The sequence below is a fragment of the Castor canadensis genome, chromosome 5 (genome assembly GCF_047511655.1).
Source record: "Castor canadensis chromosome 5, mCasCan1.hap1v2, whole genome shotgun sequence".
Taxonomy (NCBI): Eukaryota; Metazoa; Chordata; class Mammalia; order Rodentia; family Castoridae; genus Castor; species Castor canadensis.
The window spans coordinates 107,127,756-107,146,753 of NC_133390.1; the positions used below are offsets into that span (position 1 = coordinate 107,127,756).

Sequence of the window (18,998 nt, forward strand, 5' to 3'; positions counted from 1 at the left end):
CACATCAGCACGTCTGTGGAGGAAGGACATCCACTGTTTCTCTTGGAATGGCCTGAAACAGGGGCTTAGCTGGGGGAGGGAGTTTTTACTTGCCTTTAGATCTTTTCCCTGGATTTCTTTATCAATCCCACACCCATAAGACTAATTCAACTCCATGTTCTGTCCCTCTCCCTCCAGGCAGAGGGGAGATGTTCCCTTCTATATTGGGCCACCAGTTTTGTCCAGGGGAGGTGCAATTGGCCTCCCAGCTATGCTAGAATATGTGGTTCCCTTCAAAACAGATAATGTGTTGCACTCACCTGGCAGGATTGTAGACACACTCAGGTGAAAATGGGTCATCTCCAGGGTTGCACAGGCAGACTGCAGTCAGAAGTTCTGTGTCCATGTATGTTTTGGTGGGTCCAGGTCTTCCTGGATGCTTGAAGGGCTCTTTCTGCAGTTCTCTGTGTCTCATTTTTGCTTTACTCACACAGGCAGAAAAGAAATAAGAGAAAAAGAAAAGGGAAATCAAAAAAGAAAAGTGGCTTCCCAGCTGGTAGACAGACAAATGGGCCAGCGGCTGCCTGACCATGGGCCTGGTTGTTTTGCAATATAAAAAGCTAATTTAAGGTTTGGCCAATGAGTACTATGTGCCCCCTATGTATTGGTGGTATCTTAGTTGGCAGAAAAGGTAGGGTTACCCAATCCTTGTTGCTCCAACAATCTGGAGCATTTTTCTGAAATAGTGCAGAGTTTGTCAGCTATCTGCCATCTTGTCCTTCAAGAATGATTTCTTAAAAGAGGTTGAAAAGGTGAATTAAGCACAAGACTAGAAAAACAAGGCTACAGAAGACGACCTTGGAAATTTAGTTAAAAATAAGGTAAAACAGTGCTGACCATTTGAGAAGAGAAAGCACAGAGTACAACACAGATCATAAAAAATTAAAATGATCTTCACCAAAGCACTCCACAGAACTCCAAACACAGAATCAAACTATAATTTAGTCTAGATATTAATGTGTGATTCAAAATGAGGAAATCCATCAATGTAATTCATTATCTTGGAAATTAAAGAAGATAAAAATCAAATAATTTTATTACCAGATGGCAAAGTGGAATTCAACTCAATTAATCAACTAATCAAATGCATGTTAAATAGTACTAGAAAAAAATCAGGGAAAGGAGGTTTACCAAAATACGAAAGCAAACTTCGTGCTAAGTGTGGAAGCAGTTTCTTTACAATCACCAGGAATGACCTCCATCACCATCATTATTCAGCCTTATTGTTTAAATTCTCTCATATAATAAAAGAGAAAATTAACCAATCAGTATCAATACTAGGAAAAATAGAATCTTTTGGTGATAGCCATGTATTTAGGAAAGCCCAAAAATTATAGGAAGAAAAAATCTACCAAAATTAATAGGGGAATTGGGTGAAATGGTTGGTTCAAGTTAAAGGTATATAAAAACACTTAGCTTTCTGTTCCCACTGCATTAATATCTAGATGTGTAAATGAGGAAAACATTTTACTCTTTATATTCTTAAAAATAATAAAATATCAAGGAATATATTTAATAACTAAGAGACATGGTATATATAATGAAGGCTATACATTGAATTCAAAGTTATAAAATGAAATCTCAACAAATAGAAGAAATATGCACTGGTTTTGAGTTATAAGCTCTGAGATAAAAATAATAACAAAATGGGAAGTGAACATATTATTTTAGCGCTTTGAGATAAACTCTAAAAAAAACGAAGATGAAAATTATTAAAGTTTATTACTTCTGAGGTGTGAAGCTTGAGGCGTGACATGTGAGCACAGACACCTTTTGGTTTCATGTTATGTTTTTCTGTTATGTTTAAATTGTTTTTATCAGATGTGTTATTACTGTAGTAATAATTTCCTAATTTCTTTCAGAGAATTAGTATACCTTGAAAAGGCCAAAAGTAAAACGTTAAAAATTACAGTAGTGATATATTAGGTATCTAGATTAATTATATATTTCTTGTCAAACTGCCTCTTGTGTTGTTTTCCAAAATTTTAATAAATACATAAAACTTAAAATCAGCCTTTGTTGATTGTCACATATCTGACATGGAAGTTTAGAGAAGTGACTTAATTTCTTCATCTAAAATAGGGTTGGATATAATAACTGTTACCTCAAGTGGGAGTTTGAATTTAATGAGATAATGAATATGCAGTGCTCAGTAAAGAGACTGCCACATAGAAGTGTTTAGTATAAAAACTAAAGCTCGAATTTGCACCTTCTTTCCCAATCTTTGTTAACTATATAGACTTAACAATAGGTTAGTCATATGTCCTCATTAATACTTGTGATCCTAGTGTAATTATTAATAACTCCATTTTCACTCTCAAACTATCCCAGTTTGGTTGATTAATTATATGGTCATCCCAGTGATAAAAAGAAAGAAATTGGATATTATTTTCAAGTCCATAAGGATCAACTCAGTAACATTTTTGAGTAACCAAATATGAAAACAACATTATTTTAGAATAAGTTTATAGCAACACAAATAAATTATTTTGAATTTGAGTTTACAACCTTAGAAAAAGGTTAAATTGAGTGCCTATGATGTTTTTCCTATCAATGAACATTCATCATCATGCTATATTGGGACAACCATCGGGGAGACAGGATTGAAGGGCAGGAGTTTCTGCCTTTCTCCTCCCTAAGCAGTTTACTGTTCTTCTCTGAAGCATATTTCAAGCTATTGGGATATAAAAACATAAAGTTAACTTTCTTATTATGATGGAGCCCTAAGCAAACACTCCAATATTATGAATCTACTCTCTTCTCATCTAAAATAGACTGTATCTTTTGAAAGACGTAACTATCAATTTCTTACTTTTTTTTTTTTAATTCTGTTAGTTGGATGAGAAAATTTGAGTTTTACCTGTGCTGTTTTAAATGACCTATCTTCAAAGTCTTATTACTTCAGACAAATATATTTTGTCTGAAGTGCCTCTGCAGTGCTAGTCTTAGTAATTAAGACTCAATCTTCCAGCCATTGTGCACACAACTATCAGCAACCTAGAACACTCCTGCTGACATTAGGAGATCATAATGAATGCGTAATAACCCACTCCCAATCTATCCCTTTTTTAGAGTCTCTGTATGTCTTCTTCACACAGAACTTTCTTCCACCTAAATGAAAACATCATTTAGACCTGAAACACATTCAGCAGGTCTAAAGAGAATACAATTATAGGCAGACAATAACTCAAACAGCCAATACTAGTCAAATAGTATTTAATGAGACTTTTCATTGACTGGCATTAAAGGGGTCTCTATTCTATTCCAGCCTCCCTAGTCATCTTCAATTTTTCTTAATCTCTAAAAGAAATCTGCCATTTCCAGCAGATCTTTCACTAAAACTGATCATAGTCATTTTTACTCCTAAACACTTAGTTCTAAAGTTGTCTCCAAAAGTGACATATTTATCCACAATATGTGTATATATCAGCTCTACAGATTCTACTCTCCTATACCATCTTTGATATCTTTCCTAATCCATTTCATAACTGGTGCCTTTCACCAACAGGTACCCTGCCACATCTCATGCTGAGCTTTTACATCTGTTTCTGACACTATCACTTACTGTCTGATACTGTCTCAGGGCCTCTGTTTGCCTATGTGGCAATTTGTGTGTTTAAAAAGAAATAACTGTAGTAGAGACTGACTAGCTTTTCATCAAACTTATATCCTATTTTTTTTCCGTAGGCTTATATGCATCCCACATTTTCCAGGCTTCTTTGGAGTTAGATTGAAACATATGATTAAGTTGCAGCCAGTGAAAAGTAAATGGAAGTGATGAGTGACATTTTCACTTACTACATTAACAACTTCCTATATGCAGTTCTCTATGCTCTCTTTCTTCATCTCCCAACTTGAGGCAGACAATCACATCAGTCTTAAAAGGAAATTGAAGATGTTGGAACTTCAAGAGGTATTCACCTTATGGGAAAAAGTTCTCCCTCCCCAGGAATAGCTTCTTTGGGCTGTTACATGGGTCTTCTATAAATGTATGTTATATTTACCCACTGGTATTTTGTAATTCTTTCTTTAACTGTTGACATTACTTAAAGGAATTCAGAAATTGGTATTGGAAATGGTGTTAGCTACTGATCTAGCAGTAGATAGCAAAAGAATTGACATTGTAGGCTGAAAAGATAGATAGATACCTATTTTACACAATGTTAGCAGAACTGTCAGCTGAGATAATCTGAGTGCAAATAACATGCCCACAGAGCCTGAAGCTCCAGGGAAAATGAATGAAAAAAGTTAGAGTGTGGATTACTTTTCCATTCTGCTTTTTGCAAAATATGACAATAAAGAGTTAGGTAGTTTGAAGAAAAACTGACAGAGGATAGATAATCCAGCAATGTAACGTCTCAGTGGATTAGAAAATTAGAAAAACTGACTGCTTTTAGACAGCAAATAAAAGAATAAAAGAAGGAAAATGATTTTGAAGGACACTAATTCATTATGATTGCTCAGTTGAGCAAAATATCTCATCCCTGAGCAAATCTGATTGAGAGTATTTTCTTCTCATGCTAGCTATCTGTGTTCCACATGGCCTAAAGATAGCCCCCATAAAATTGAGAAATAGAAGCAAGAAATTGAAGCTTCTTCACAAACACAATCAGGAATACACATTAATCAAACAAATAAGAGTTTATTAAACTTGTAGTACATCTAAAGCTGAAAATTAATAACTATAGGAAGGCTTTAGGGTCTTGGTTGAGTGATTTTAAGGCAGATATTACAAAGCAAGGATTTGACACAGAATGGGCAAATTTTAATTTATGGACACAGTGAAACAACAGATTTGAAGCAGCCTTAATAAAGTGAGCCATTGTTCTTAATGAATGAATAAGTTAGTTGCTCTAAAGCCATATATTCCAGAAAAATTTACTTTCCAAAGCAAACAAGAAACTCATGTATAGTCTTAGGACTATTTAGATAGGGTTGGGATAAATGTGTAGTCTCATCAGTGGTCAACTCAAAGAAAACATAACACAAAAAAGTATGTCCAGCTAATGTTTAACATAGATTCAAGACACTACAGTGATTTCAGTTACTAATTCCCACTTTGGATCATTCTCCAGGCTATTCAAGAAGATAGCTCATTTATCAACTAGTGTCATGATCAATCCTCATGTGCATTGTTATTTAATTAGTCATGGCCCTCTATTAAGTTTTCTTGTTAGATGATCATTTATAAGAACATTTGAAAAAACAAGTGTGTGAAAGCAACACATTTGTACTTTACTTCAAAACCAAGAGTAGAGTGTTCAAATTAAAGCAAGAGAACAAATAATTCACAACGTGAACAGCTTGTAGTAGATATTTTACTTATTTGTTTGTTAAATGTTTTAGAAATAATACAGAGTCCAGAGAGTCTGTAAGGATAAAGTGAACAATATTATATCTATAGTTGCTCTGCTTTGAACCACCACTAGCTGGTTTCATGACTTTCTTGGGCAAGGAATTTGTCAAGGTCTCTTCATATTGACACACTTCTCCATTACAGGCACATTGCAAAGCAAAGAAACTTGAGAACAGAAGAAAGAAACCCAAACTTCTTCATAGCAGTTGAGCTTGGGGGTCTCAAATCAAGACCTGTTGTTTCTTTTTAAGTTAGCATACTTAAGATTTCCTTTTTTGGTTTTGGTTTTTATTTTTTGAACAGGGAAAAATGTATCAAAATGGATGCTAGGTGATATCAAGTACTATCCTAAATACAAATATCATTACTGACAAAATAAGACCCTATGCATTTTGCAGGTTGTAGCCAGAAAACTTTTCATTCACAAATCTAATACCATTTGGTAGAAGTCACCCAATGTTTTACTTTTAAATGAAAATATCCTTGGGGCTGCCTATTTTATATTTTTATAGTACAACACAGTAAGAGGGGATTAGAGCCAGACGGTGAGATTTAAATTCGGAAGATTATCAGATAGATCCATAGTAAAAGTAGCATGAAGTCAAACATAAAAAATAAGTCTTCTTGCAAGTCTTTTAAAATGAGATGATGTCCTAGTCAGTTTGGGTTTCATTGCAAACTACTGTATCCTGGGTGGCTTGAACAACACAAATGTATTTTCTCACAGCTTTGGGAGGTAGAAGATCAAGATCATAGTGTCAGGATGGTTGTATTCTAGTCAGAGCTCTCTTCCTTATTTTTTTTTCTGTGGTACTGGGGTTTGAACTCAGGGCCTTACGCTTGCTGAGCAGGCACTCTACCACTTAAGCCACTCCACCAGCCCTCTCTTCCTTATTTGTAGACAGTTGCCTTCTTCTTGTGTCCTTACCTGGAGAGTAAAGGGAAAGAAAGAGACAGAGAGATTGTGTTCTTACATTTCTTTCTATAAGGGCAGTAATCCTATCTTGATGGCTTTCTAAATTTAATTATCTCCCAGAAATTCCATCTCCAAATGCCATCATATAGAAGTTAAGCCTTCAACATATGAACTTGAAGGCAAAAATTTCAGTTCAAATCAGGTTGCTTTTACTTATATACATATTTTTAGTCATATTCTAAGTTCTATTTTGGTGGAAAATTTTTATAAAAATTAACTACTATGAAAAACCCTTAAATATTGTCCTTAGTCTTAGATATTAAAAAAAAAAAAAGAACTACCAAACTAGATGTTATATGTTGTATACAATGCATCAACACATACAATCTGTTACACTGTTTGCAAGCTAAGAAGTCAAAGAACATGTTTAGAGCCAGTAAAAATCATCACTTTGTCTCTATTAAGTAGAAGACCCTGGCTAAAAATATGAATTTGTGCCTGGAAGGGCTTTAATGCCAGATAACCACACATGCGTAAGAACCATTTCCTCAATCCTCTCGGCTGTGGTTATTTTTGAGAGGTCTAGCACAGTGACCCCATGTGAACTTTGATGACATTCCCCCTTTGTCTCCCAACTGTCTCTGAGCAGTCTCTTCTAAAGATCTGTCTCCCATCCAAGTACTAACCAGGCCTGACCCTGCTTAGCTTCTGAGATCAGACGAAATTGGGCACATTCAGGGTTGTATGGCCATAGACTGGAGATCTTTCTCCATTGGTCATTTTCATCCTTCTTCATGAGGATTTTTTTTTCTGGATTTTTTTGGTTTTGGTTCCATGTCAGGGAGATAGGAACTGACAAGCAGATTAGGTGGGAGTCAGTGCCAGCTAGACCCTTTTGGCCAAATTTAAGCAACAAAGACACTTAGAAAGAGTGGCTCTTAGGCAGTGGGCTTCTAGACAAGAACAATATAAAACAAAACCCAACAAAAGCAGACACCCAAAAATCTAACCTGGTTGACGCATAAGTACCTATTAGAGTAATTTTTCAGGAACATGATTGTAAATGCCCCAGAAGGATCAGAACTGTAATGACAAAAACGTTAAAAAGCCATGGTTAAAATTTTGATAAGACTATTTAGCAACTAACAGAACAGTGTATCAGTACCACTAACTTCTCGTTACAGTGTTTATGTAAACTTTGTACTTCAGAAGGCTTGATATACTTGGAAAACACAAATATATTTAATATGCAAGAACCAGCAATACAATCACAGCTCTATAGAGGTTATATAAACATATTAGTTTAGTTGTTACTCTTGAAGTAAAATCTTAGATTTTCCCATTAGTTGGGGGTGGGGGAAAATAGCCCAGTCATAGACACATATAGGGTACTAACTGCATTAGAATCACCCAAGACAATAGTTGTTTAACTGTAATTATGAGGTCAACTAAAAGACTTTCCTAAACCAACCTTAAATGAACTTTCATTTAATTATGACTCAGTTACCTCAGTAGTAAAAACCCTGGCAAAAATCACCAGAGGGAACATAGGTGACTAAGTATGGAGTTAGGAAACCTAATGGCCAAGAACCATGGCTCAGATGTTGATAAAGGATCACATCCCAGACTGTTGACATTAACAAATGGCTCTTGGCATACAGCAGGGTCACACCAACCTGTAGTCAATGGAGTACCCTAAAATAACAGGCCCAATCTGGCCATTCCAGGCCAAAAATTCCCTCCACGGGACATGTGGAAGGAGTAAGACGAACACCCCCACTGTGTTGACTCCAGTAAAAAAAAAAACTTGAGTTCTCAAGACCTACAGTGTATTGCTCCTTTTTGAGTTTTTTGTTTATCCTTTCTGGAGGGTATGCTTTTTCAGCTATTTTGTTTTGTTTTGTTTTTACACTGCTTTACATAAGCAAATCTGTCCCAACCCTCGTATCAGTGCAGCAGCTGTGCTTAGCTGCCTGTTAAGTCTCTGTGTTTTACTTTTCAAGTTTTTTTGGTAGTATTAGAGTTTGAACTTGGGCCTCATGCTTGCTAGACAGGCGCTCTACCGCTTGAGACACTCTGCCAGCCCCAACCTCTCTGTGTTTTGATAAACTCTTGTTGTCTTGATAAATCTCTGGATTAACATTTAGCACCAAGAATTCCTGACCGTTATCTTAACAAAACAAAAACTTTTTCTTTAAGACAGTTTTTCTTGTAAACGTTATCTAGAACAGAACAATATTTTTAATAAAGCCTTGTTGTTACAAGCTTAGAAAATTAAATTTTAGTTTATAGTACATTAAATTTTGACCTTACAAAACCTTTCTTATATAATCCTTTTTTATCTAAAAGTATTTTTTCTTTAATCTTTTATTTTTAAAAACCATATCCTTAATACTTTTTACTTTTTTTATTTGTTGAAAATAACTCATAAAACCTTTTAACTTAGAGCCTTATGTTTGCATGAAAAAACCAGAATGAAAGCAACCTTAAAATTATTTTTTGTATAAAAACAATTTATAGAAAGCCCATTTGTTAATAGACCCATGTATTATAAGAGAGAATTAAATCCCATATTTTATTTATGACAGATTGAAACAGGCTAAGGTCATTTTTTTAACCACCCAAATTTCAAGATTCCTGCTGCAGGCGCCGGCCTTTTCTTTTTTCTCCTTTGGTCTGAGCTGGAATGTTAACTCCTGAATGCCTGCATTTTAGTAAGACCTGACAGAAATAAGTTTGAAAACTGGTTTTCTTAAAAATAGCAGTAGAACAGAGTAAAAGTAACAATTCTTTTACATTGACTCCACAATAAGAACTATCCTCAAGATCTTTACATATTCATAGGTAAAAAGTTTAAGCAGTTTATAAAGAGATCTTTAACAAACACCCTGGGTTGTTTTGTTTTGTTTTTTTTTACCTTGAATATCACATTAACCTTATAACAGCAGTTTAAGAACCATTTTGAAGATTCATGCATACACACACACACAAAACTTTTATAAATTAAGCATGCCAGGAAAAAAATGTCAATTTAAGCCCACATAAGATGAGTTGGAATTCCAGGAGCAAATTAAATTTTGTCCAATACTGCAAACAAATTGACACACACACACACACACACACACACACACAAAATTAGACTGCACTCTCAGAAAAAAAATTTTAAACCTTGTCCAGAGGGTATCCTGTAGAATGGTGGATGATGCATCGTTCTCTTGTGAGTCTCCCTCTTTGGATCTGAATTTTTGTTACCCATCCCTTAACCTTGGTTGTATCTATTTCCCCAGGAAAAGTTCCACCCTCCCAGTACTGGAGATTTCTTGCTTTTTACCCAAAGTGCTTTGTTTTTCTCCGAAGTCAGCACTTGCTTTGTATCTGAGACAAATCCCAGCCATACCAATACAAACTCCAGGATGTCTCAGCCACCAAGGAAATATCCATATCTAAATATCCACATCTAAATGTCCATACCTAAATGTCCACACCTAAATATCCATACCTTGGTCTGTGCCAGAGTTGCCCTGGCCACTGCAATGCTTTCTGTAAGAGCCCTTTCCCCACATTGCTAAGTGACTCTCAACCTTGGGTACATTGTTGGCCCAGGGATGGCAGATTTTCCCACTCTGAGGCCACAGCAACTAGGCAGTGGGACACGCCTCCTCTGAGAATGGGGTCCCTGTGATCCTCATGGCAACAAAGTTTGCCCCAAGCTCAGACGACAAATTGTTAGAAATGCCGTTCCCAAAAGATGATCAAAGAAACACTTGGGAGTCACTCAGCAAGGCACAAAGAAAAGTTTTACTTCTGCAGAAGGGTCAGCCACAGACCATAGTCTGATAGGCAGAACACAGTGAGCAGGGGGTCAGCTCACTTTTTATCTGTTTGCCTCTCACCCTGATAGACTGAATTGGGTTCACAATCTTCACGATTGGTTATTTAGTGAGGGAGACCTTGAAGCAGGGAGAACAAGAAAATTCTTTTGGGTAATATTTATCTTTAAGCAAGTAGTTTGAGATTAGGACATCTGGTAATAAACATCTCTTTGAATGACCAAACAAAGGTCAAGCAATGTTTCACAAAGCATGTAGGCAGCAATTCAGGGGAGGTTAGCTGCCATCTACACAATGATAGTTTTACATTAACTCCTTTGACAGAAAAATCTAACTTTAGTTGATTCTCACACTGTTGGCCAGAAATATAAATTAGATGGTTTTGTAAGCTAGAAATAAACTTTTTTTCGATTAAGACACTGGAAATTTGGGAAATGTTTGTTACAGCACCATTATCTGAATGAATAAATCAGTTAGTTGTTCTTCAGCACAAATTCACACTTATAAACCCTTAGGTTGGTAAGCAAAGAGAAGGGCTTCTCCTCAGCCCCTGTGAACAACTACACAGAGTGGCTTCTGTGGCTTCACTTGCCACCCATTTTCAAAGAGACCATTTGAGCCTAAAAGACGAGAATTTTATTTTAGATTTCTTTTGGGAGTGCATACAGTAAAGCAGCACAGTGTGGCCCCTCAATAGAATCCATTTAATACAGTTTATTTTCTTAGTGCTTGGATCCAAAAACAAACTGCTTGTCCATAGTGACTTGATGGTTCTCAAACTTCTTTCCAGCAAAGACTGTGCCTTCACTGAATTCCTTCTACTTGGAGGAAAGCACGAATCCAGATAAACTTGTAATAGACAAAAAAGCAAACCCTAACAGAAAAACATGACTGTTCAAAAGACAATATGTAATAAGCCATCAAAATCCATCAGGCAGCTAAGAAAAACCCTTAATTCTTATAGGTGTTGTAAATAGGTGCTGTCTCAGGGCAAAATGCTTTGTTTACCTTGCCCTAAAAGTGAATGGTTGTGAGAATTTCTATGTTTGTAGCCACTCGGTACAGAAAGTGAATAAAAAGTCAATAGAATCATCTAAATGTAATCCATAAAGTCTAGGTATTTTATTCTCAACATTTGCTTCATAAGTAGAGAGTTTGTGAAAATTTGACACTATAAAATGAACCTAGCAGAATACAAAATTCATACCAGGTAACTGGCTCTGGACTAGTTCCAATGATAGGAAAATTCAACAAAAATAGGTCTGTGTTTAGCTAGCCTTTTTCTATAAAAGGGTGATGCCTCGACTCACACAAAATTCTCTCCCACTTTTCTAGCCAAAGATCCAAGAAAACAAAATTATTTTAGTCACAACATTTCCCCTACTTTTGCCTTGTCTGTCAACCAGAGAATCCAAGCTACCAGCCTTTGTCAGCGTTCTGGGGAAGACAGCTGAGGAGTATCACTGACTTTCTGTGCTTTTAACTTCACCACATTAGCCAAAGAATAATTAGCAATGGTCTGAAAGGAATAGGGTTGTTTTTTTTTTAAGGCAACAATTCACACTTCGGCATTTATGCAAATTTGGGTAATTTAAATGTATGAGATGATTAAGAAAGAATCTTCTCTTTAATTCCCCAAGAGCATGCATGTTCTTTTCTTCTTATGCAAATTTCTAGGATAGTTTGTTCTTTGATTCTTTTCTTAGATCACCACCCTACTTAAAAATAAAACATTGTAAATATGCACAATAGAATCTTTCCTATGGCTTCATATGAAACTATGTAAACACTTAGCAAGAGTGGTATTTTAACTATTTTTGAATGGTGACTGCTTACATGGAGAATGGTGATGAGGATAAATATAAAAGCAGATATCTGTGGAAACTCTTCAGAATAATTTGTCAAGTCTGATAAATGTAGTGCCTGCATCTAAACTCTTAAGTGCCTTACTGCTTTGTGCCCTTGCATCAATTAACATTTAATTTGACTTTTAACAACCTCACTTATCACTAGTTTTTTCAAGCCTATGAAGCTAACAAATGTTAGCTTTTCAAAGCTGACAGTTTATGATTACTTATAACCAACACAATTGCAGAGTAATGCAGTAAGAGATTAATGGACCACAAGGATGACGCAGCCAGCCACAGGGCTTGCTATAAAAAGAGGGATGAACTACAACCATGGTGAATGCCTTTTTGAATAAATGTTTTTGAAAGCCAGCTAAACCCCAGTGTCAAGAGGAAAGTTTCATCTTCATTATATTAATTGTGCCTCTAATGGCACACTTCAGAAGTGATGCAGGGCCTTTGTTTATTTAAAAAAAAAAAAATCTTGTCTCAAATACCACATCTAATATTGGAAGTGAAATGAAAACATGCATCTAGGAAAAGTTTGATTAAACAGCATGAAGAAAGCAAATATTTTAGATTTAATAAAAACAATGTCATTATTTTGTTAAAGAGAAAGCAAAAGACTTGAAATTAAATGTAATTAAATTCAAAAAACAGTATATTAGTAAATAAGTTAATGACTGAGGAGAGTCATTCAGCTATCTTTTCAAGGATGCTCAGAGTAGTTTACATTTATAAAGGACATGTTCCTGGTTCCTCCATCTGCAGTTCTCCTTCAAAATTTACTGAAATAAATTTCTAAAATATTAACCACCAGCTGAACCAAAAGGGGCATCAATACGGGTTCTAATTTCTCTGAACTAGGTCTTTAGCATCTATCTTCTCAGTCACATCTTCCCAAAACAAATCAGAGGGAAAGTTGCCACACCCATAGGTATACTATAGCTCTGCAGAAGCCCAAAGCTCTTCTCCCAGTTATTTTTAAATAATTCTTCATCCCAGGATTGACTACAGAGTATGTGACAGTCAATGATTTTGCCCTTACCCATCCCAAAGAATCAAACCTCTGTTCAGTCCCACACTACAATCTATTCTCTAAAGAGACAAACCAAAGCATATCACTGGAAGTCCAAGATAAATTGGGTTGAAATCTTTTCATTTAATATTTCCTTTCACAGCAAGCATCCTTCCATGAGTCTGTCTCTGACAGTTTGAAAATTTAGGAATTTCATTACTGGGACTATATGTCCAATTTTACCCATTATAGTTTCAATCACTCATATATTTTTATCAAAGATGGCAGAAGCATATTTTGAAGTTCCAAAACTTAAGAAAGATTTTGACTTTTCAAGCTTTCTATGGATGAGTACAGACTGACTACAGACTGTACCAAAAATACCAACTGTGAAAGAGTTCCCTTTCATTTTCTAAAAAGTTTAATGTCCTGATGAGCTCTTGAAGAGAAGAAAGTTAATTTGAGCTATGTATAACTTAAAGATGTTTCCTAAGATAGATGACCAGTGTCTTAAGAGAGCAGATTCAAATAAGTATTTGGAATATATATATGTACATTTCATATTTATACATAATTATATTATTTTACCAGTTATCAATGAAGTTGTTATTACCACGTTTGAATTCTTTCTACTGTTCAAAATCTATCCAATTAATATTAATTTTAATACCCTTCCCTCCAAAACTCCAGAAGGCTCAACTTTAGTTCTAACCAGATGTTTCTATACATTAATACAGATTTGCTTCATCTTCAAATTTCCAAGAAAACATGAGGTCTCTAATTTCATATGAAGTTTCCCAATTTCTGTATCTATGGGTGGTTTGTGGTCTCTGTTTTGAAGGAAATTAAACAGTGCTGCAAAAATATTCCCGTCTCTTACGTCCATCCACATCTGCTCATTCCTAGAGTAGGACTGTCACTCAAGAAATGTGCTGTACCTACTTATATTAAGTAAAGTCCTCGCCTACATAAACAACCACCACCAAATCCCCAAAAGACTGAGGAAAAACAAAAGATGGCACCAAACCCCACAAACAGAAATAACAATTTATGATGAAACTTCATTACTTTAGTAAAAGAAATTCTTTGCTCAATATAATTGCTTAAGTATAAATAAGAATAACTAACATACTAGAGATTCAGAAGTATGACAAAGAAGAAAGAGAAGGAGTATCTGAAGGAAGAGAATGGGTATCAAGCAAATAGAAGACAGGAAAGGAGAAAAGCCTGCTGTGGAGAAGAAACAATAAAAATAATTTTTGGAGATACTCATCTGCAAATAGATTAAATGGTTGAGAAGTCTAAATAAACTAAATTATCTGGGCTGTAAAAAGTCAAACACAGGGACAATCATCAAACAACGCAAAAGGATAAAACATTGTGAGAAAAAAATATCAAAGATACAGAATTATTCCTTAGAATTGTGCAATAAAACTAATAAGGGTTGCAGATTAAGAGGAAAAAAGAGGGGGGGAATAGATTGACCTTAAAAAGAAAAAAAATTTCCCTGGCCTAAAAAAAAAGCAAAAACAAAAAAACCACAGAGTAAGACTTCAGATGGAAAAAGATCCTTGCAAATAGTCAAACAGAAAGAAGCTTACCTGGTGAAAAATTTAACATTCAAAGACAAAGAAAAAATTCTAATACAATCCAGAAAGACAAAACAGATTCTTCTAACAACTGGTATCATATTTTCTAAAGGGTACTAAAAAGAAAATAGAAGTATATTTTCACAACTAAAGTTCAGGGAAAATATGAAGACATTGAAGGAATTGTATAATATATGAACTCTTCTGAAATAATTCTTTGAGAAATTACTCATTATTGCACTTTACCAAAATGAAAACTAAACACAAGTAAAACCAAGATATGCTTCAAGAATATAAGCAACATATAAAAATATTAATTACATTGGAGGGAATGCGGCTCAGTGGTAGAGTGCTTGCCTAGCACTTAGTAGGCCCTGGGTTTCCATCCCCAACACTGCAAAAAACAAAACAAAAATATTAATAACATAGATCCAGAGATCTGTTTCTCTAAACACATGGAATGAAAAATTTCAAATCAATTTGTGAATATTTCAAGATAAGTTCTAGGAAAAAATTTTGGAGAAAAAAGAAGAGGAAAAGAAAAGTGGGCATAACAAGTACATATCAAAAGCATCATAGGAACAAATTTAGAATTATTAATAAATATTAAAAATGTGAATGGATATAGTCTATCCTTAAAAAGACAGATTGTCAAATTAGATGCTAACTTACAAATCCAACTATAAAAGAGATATTAGTAAAAACACAAGAACACAGACAAACTGAAAATAAAGAGATGTAAAAACTACTTATCTACAAATATATACATAGATGTATATAAATCAGTGATAGATGGATAGATCTTCAAACAAATCCTCCCCCTCCTAATGGAACTATTTATCACTAGGTCTAGTAATCATTAATGATAAGAAAAAAAGTTTGCAAATAGTTGAATATTTTTATGTACTCAAAAACCCCTAACATTAAAATATTGCATAAAATGTAGAACTATAAGGAAAAATTTATAGTCAGGTGTGATGGTACAAGCCTGTAATCCCAGCACTCAGTAGACTGAGGCAAGAGGATCACAAGTTTGAGAACAGCCTGGCCTCAAAAACAAGAAAAAAAGAAAAAAGAAAAAAATTTACAAATCAATATTCATAGAGGCAGAATGAATACACATCTCTGTGAAAACATTATGTTTGTTTGCATTCAAGCAAGGCAACTGGTAAGAATGGTGTCAGATAAAATAATTTTTTTACCAATCAAGCAGAGAATACGTTTTTTGTTTTGTCTTTTTTCTGTTTTGCTTGTTGGTTGCTTGAGGGTTTTTTCAATAGTTGTCAGGGTTGAAATCAGGGCTTCACACTTGTTAGGCAGGTGTTGGGGTCCAAAGTTGACCACCCCTCAGAGGAACAAAAAGACACTCACGATAATGTAAGCCACAAAGCGAGGTTTATTTCCAGCCCGCTGGGGTCTGGGTATCCGCCCGACGCAGTGGGTTTCAACACGGACCCCGAATACAAAATTCAGGCTGCTTTTATATTTTTTTAGACATTAGTCACGGTTACACAGCAATTTTTATGGTCCCCGGGGTCACATATTTCTGATATCTCCCACATCCTGGTGGTGGGGCAAGATTACTTGAAGATTATTTATCAGGAATTTGGTAAACACCAGGTGTCTCAACTCATTGACTCACATACCGTTTTAGCAAGATTAACCAGAAACAGTCCCTGTTCCCAGAAACCATCCCACCTCCCTTTGTGCCAGTAAGTGGTGGCTTGGGTCATGTTAGCCATGGCGGGTTTCAGGCTGAGTGGGCTGCAAGCCTCAAAGGTACCCTAACATTTGTACCCTAACACAGGTACTCTACCACTTGAGCCATACCTCCAGTCCTTTTTGCTGGGGTTATTTTGGAGATAAGGTCTCTTTCTTTTTGCCCAGGCCAACCTGGAACACAGACTTCCAATTTTATGCTTCCCATAGTAGCTAGGATGACATGTACATGCTGCCACACTCAGCTTTCTTCCTTTGAGATGGGGACTCACAAACATTTTTGCCTGCTGCTCTGGCTTTGAAACGTGATCTTCCCAATGTTGGCCTCCCACATAGTTTGGGATAACAGGTGTGCACCACCATGCCCAACTATTGGTTGAGATTGGTTTCACAAACATTTTGCCCAGGCTGGCCTCAAACTATGATCCTCCCAATCTCAGTCACCCAAGTAACCAGGATTACAGGCATGAGCCACTGGTACCTAAATGAAAATGTGAATTTTTTATGCAGGAATAAAACTTTCAACATTTATTCATAAAACGTGCAAAAATTTTTAAGCTATAAATCTTAGAAAGCTTTAATTTCTTACTGTAATGCAATAAAGTGAGAAATGAAGTACCAAAGATAAACCTAAAATATAAATTTGTAAATTTAAAATCTAAAAACATTCTCCTTTTTCCCAAACATCTGCCATTTAGTTTTAGTTACAGGAAATATGTAGGACTCAAAACAAATGAAACCATGCATTTTGGCATTGATTCCCAAGGCCTGAGGCAGTTTTTAAAATGTCTTAAAGCCCAGGTCCCAGCCTCTGAGCAGTAAAATCTTCCAAAGCTTCTCCTGATTGTTCTAAGATCCAATGGGCTTTAAGAAGCACTAGCCCATCCAGTAGAGAGTAAGCAATTGGCTATGTGAGATTCAGGCATTGGGGAAAGGTCAGTAGAAACCAGGGATTTGGAATTGGCTTAGCAAGTCACACACAAGGGCTAAATTCATCTGGCTGAGCCTTGTAGATAGCCCAGCATGGTGGGGCTTTGTTGAATTATTTTTTATCCTCAGTATAACATTAAATGTCTTTAGTTATTTCCAGTTTTCCACAGGCCCATCATTTCCCATTGCTTGCACAAATCTTATTCACATATTTAATTACCTGCCTGCCCTTTGGTATTAAGATTAATTAAAATCATGATAGTAGGTCAGATTACTCAAGGGAAAGGGAGAAGGTTGGAAAGTCCTGCAAATACTTAGTAAAGAGGCAGTGGAAGAAATTCAGACAGAAAGGTAGGGGAGTTAGGAGAAACCAGAAAAGAACTGCAATTCAGTACATGAAATTAATATGAATCAGTGCCTATATATACAGCTAGAAAATTACTCTTTTATTTTGTGAATACTGGTGCAACCACTGGCTGGAAAGGATGAAAGGGACATAGGTGATAGTATTGTACATATTGTATATTGCATGATAAGAATAGAAAAAGTTTGCAGAGTTATAGATTGAGTTCATTGTGAATCTTTGGCTAAATTCTTCCATTGAGAAAATAAGCTGTGTAAAATTTTACCTTAAAATAAGTGATATATCAAGGTGTAACGTGTATCACTAGTCCGTCCTCCACTGAAGCAACCACCTACTGCAGTGTGTGATTAAAAAAACAGTCTCTTTTTCATGTCTAATTAATACTTTCTTGCTCAGAGATTATTGAAAAGAGTGCCAATTACTGCCACTAGCCAGTAATTGAATTCACAGTTTTAGACAGCAAGTAAAAAAAAATAAGTTCAGGAATAGTATTCTTGTAGGATCAAACTTTTTTCAAACCATTTTTCTGTTAGTAATAATTAAGATAAATAATCACACATCTCCAAATACTGGTAAACTTTATATGGAAGTTCTACACAGGAAATACAATTTGTGAAAATGTGCGTAAACATACATAGGTATGAATGTAAACATATAACAGGTCAGATATACTCATTCTCCTAAAAACCTGAATGTATACTTCTTGAAGTCAAGGATTTTTCCATTTCTCTTTATATCTATATTGTTTTGCCTAATTCCTAGCATGTAACTAGAGATATTCATTGCGCTAGACTAAATGTCAGCCAAAAAAGGACTAACGATTGTGAGTTGTCAGGTCTGAATACTCTGTGGCCGGGAAGCTATCTTAGAAAGGATTCAGTAGAGGAGACATATTCAGCACTCTCTCATTCCACTCCAGGCTTTAGCATATGGACGTGCAGGACACTCATTTGCACGCTCTTGCCTGTTCTTCGTTGTTTCTGCATGTTTTGTCCACACAAATCACACAAACCATTGCCCATTTACCAGGACCAGGCCTAGGGAAGGCAAGTAAACTCTGATCTGGCCAAGGAAACATAAGGGAGAAATACTGGGGATTTTGAGAAACATTTTCCTTCCTCATAAGAGACTGAAGGACAAACCTCTTTTCCTCTCTACTCCTTCCTTCCCAAATGTGAAGATGGCTTGTGGAGAGATTACGTTTGGATCTCAGCAACCAATGACCAAGAGGAGCCATATCACCAACACTGAGGATGGAAGGACAGAGAGCTCAGGTCCTTGATGACAAAATTGATACAGTGACTGAAGCAATAGGATGACAACCTAACTCCAGCTTCTTGTTACACTAACACGAAATAATGTTGTAATTTAAATCATGGTAGATCATATT

At 35.7% G+C, this 18,998-nt stretch overlaps 1 long non-coding RNA gene across 1 annotated transcript; it reads right to left on the bottom strand.

The window, feature by feature from the left end:
• Positions 1-4,661: 4,661 nt before the first annotated feature.
• LOC141423094 (uncharacterized) lies at positions 4,662-9,801 on the bottom strand. The gene is made up of 3 exons (XR_012447748.1): positions 9,480-9,801; positions 7,322-7,394; positions 4,662-6,323 (listed from the first exon to the last, which is right to left on the bottom strand). It is a non-coding gene; the product is annotated as an uncharacterized lncRNA (long non-coding RNA).
• Between the last annotated feature and the right edge of the window lie 9,197 nt (positions 9,802-18,998).